We start from the raw sequence: 3110 nt of genomic DNA, 5'->3' as shown, positions 1-3110 counted from the left end.
CTGCTATTGTCATTCCGCTTTGATTTCGGCCTGACCTTGGCCATAGTTTGGCAGGCCAGATTATATACTGCACCAGCTTGAGTCAACTTTGAGAAATACATAACGTACAACGGTGGTAAAATCGTTGCTACAGGTATAACACAGTTTACCCGCTCTGTGTGTGAGGGAGGAGTGTGGGGCAATGAGTGCACTGACGTGGCGCCCTCGGAGGGCCGGTATGGGATTAAAGCTCAGCGACACTAAGCGCTTGTGTAATGTGTGGTGCCTTCGGTTATCGGTAGCACCCTCAGAATCACCGGCGTAGGGCCCTCAGAGCCGCCGGTAAGGGGCCTTTAGATGCCCCGGTGTGGGGCCGCCATGCAGGTGCCGGTGTGGGCGCTCAAAGGAGCTAGTGTGATTCTCTCAGAGGCGCCGATGAGGGTCCTTACAGGCGTTGCTGTGGGCCCTCATAGACGCTGGTTTGGAGCCGTTACAGACGGGTGTGGGCCGTGGGGCCTTTAGAGCTGCTGACGCGAATTCTCTACAAGCCGGCAGGGGTTCTCAGTGACCGGCAAGGGGTCCTTGGGCCGACAGAAGAAGTTCTGTGGGGTCCTTAGAGACCGACATGGTACGTACTGTCAGACGCCGGTGGGGCCCTCAGAGTTACCGGTGTGGGGTCCTCAAAAGTCACCAGTGGGTGGCCTTTAGATGCGCAGGTGTTGGTTGGGTCCTCAGAGCTGCCGATATAGGGCTATAATAGGCACTGGTGTAGGCACTCAGAGTTGGGGGGTGTGAAACCCTCAGAGACACCAGTGTGGGCCCTCATTGGCGCCGACGAGGGCCCTACAGACCACAGTTGCCGTTATGGGGCCCTCAGAAAAATAAGTGTGAGACCATCACAGGCGGAAAATGCCCCTATAACTGGCCCCTCATAGGCCGGAAAGACCTCTCAGAGGCCAGTAACAGGTCTTTGGAGACCACCGAGGTGCCCGTAAAAGCCGCAAGCGGCCCTCAGAAGCCGGCGTGGGGCCCTTATGGAGATCCTTTTCATATGCATCATGTCAGGTATTTTGGGCTCGCCCCCCCAACTTGAAAATCGTTCCCGGGCCCCTGCCACTCAGCCACAAGACAGAACAGGGAAAGATGGCGCCCGGAAAACCTCGTCGGCTGGTCGTGTCGCGAGCGCCATCCATTGGATAAGTTTGGCACAATTCGCCCTGATAAAACTTGGACATGATACAACTCACCCCGCTCTCCCCTAGGCATTGTCTGTGGCTGGCAACGTGATCTAATGATCGTTGTGCAACATTTCTAGCATGATCGGTGGTATGAAGAAGGACCCTATTTGAATATCTTAGCTTGTTTCATCTGCCTGGAGTAGTTCAAAGAAGCTAAATTAAAAAAGCTGAATGGGCTAGCTCAGTTTTAAAGCTTCCTAGTAGGTATGAATGAAAACGTACGATTACGATTGAGTGGAACTTAATAATTCGTAAAATAGTTTTAAAGTTAACTACGGACACCTTGAACTATATCGAAAAGTTAAAATCCATCCCAATCACCTATGCACTGAAAACAATTTCACTCGAAGCTGGCGAGTTAAGCGTTGCTCTGCGGGTGGTATATGTGTATTAACTCGCCTTGTCCAGATTCTAGGTAGAGGGTAAGCAGACTTGCCTGCCTTATTACTCGTAAATATGCACTGTACCCACAGTCTGCAGTAAGGTAGCTACCCAGCACCGGATATTGTCCCCGCGGGTGTCGAGTCATTGGCACAGCCCTCACTGAAAGAGTTGGAACTACTCGAGGTATCGTAAACGCGTATCCGTGGATGGCGAACCTTTACATAACCTGCCCTGAAGGAGTTGGATCTACTGTTACAACTAGATGGCGTTGTCTCATACAGTTTTGAATTACAACAATTTTTTAACTTTTTTTTAACCAATGATACCTATGTTGGCACATTGTTTGGCGGTTTTCAAGTGGGGGCGAAAGTGGGTGCATCTTTAAAACCTCTGCAACATTCATCACGGGACGATTGGCAACGCCTTTTCTTCCGAAACTACCAAGTGAGACCATTTTGATTCTTATATAGGTCACGAAAGCAGCGGCGACACATCTTCTTGATTTCGGGCGGTCTGCATGACTGCCGGTGACTGAGTCATGTCGAAATTTCTATGGGAATTCGATTTGACCTTTCCCACCGATGTGAAACTTTCTCACCGATGTTTTCTAGGTGTGAGATTGCTAAAATATAGATATTTTCTCGCAAATTTGGTCAAGCGTGGGAGTTTTTTTGGCCCTCGTGACTTGATCGGCGAAGGGTAGGCGTGGAGGGTAACCCCATCTCCTAGGGGTTTGTGGGGCGCTGCTGCCAGGTAGGCGTCGATGAATACCTTTCGATGGAGGGGTCGCGAGCCACTGGTGCGCGAATAGTCGTGGAGGGTTACTACTCTCCAGAGTGAATTGCGAAAGTGTTAGGTCCTAAATTGACTCCTGGGAGGGTGGTTAAAAATGGTTGCGGATAGGGGTACCCGCGAGGCACCGGTTTACTCGCCAGTTTTGGGTGAAATTGTTTTCAGTGTGGACTGGCCAATGTCGAGTACCTAAATGATTATCCCTGCGACTGTGAAAACAAGGAAAGGCATTAGCAAAGCTATTCTTGCATTCTTATCGGTCAATTAGTTCATGGGTTTTAAAATGTCTTCTCTGGCAGTGCGCCTCGCAAAGGTCCGTGCTGATCAACAGTAAGCAGCCGAGCGGGTACGCCGGATCTCCGAGAGTCGCCCGTCCGCCTCCCACGGAGCTCGGTGTCAGTGACGGCTGGCTCCGGCGCGGCTCTGCGGCAGAGCCCACCGACAGCCGAGTGGCCCCTTCGGATCGACACCGACTTATGGCGGCGACGGCGGCCCACCGGTGACGTGCCGACGCCGGCGGTATGGCCACCGCAGATAGTGCGCCTCACGGCCCGGCCGCACCGCCAAACAAGAGTGATGTGCCGGCGCGGCGGCCTGCACGGCCTCGATAACCGGGCGCGGCCCTCCGCGGCCGCCTGTGCCGCCGCCGTCAGATAGGTGATGCGACGAGCTCTGGGACCGACCGGAGCGGAGCTCACTCGGCGCTGCTGCCGGTCA

The sequence above is a fragment of the Amphibalanus amphitrite genome, unplaced genomic scaffold (genome assembly GCF_019059575.1).
Source record: "Amphibalanus amphitrite isolate SeventyFive unplaced genomic scaffold, NRLGWU_Aamphi_draft 001382F_arrow, whole genome shotgun sequence".
NCBI classification, from domain to species: domain Eukaryota; kingdom Metazoa; phylum Arthropoda; class Thecostraca; order Balanomorpha; family Balanidae; genus Amphibalanus; species Amphibalanus amphitrite.
Note: the sequence above shows the minus strand (reverse complement) of the source record.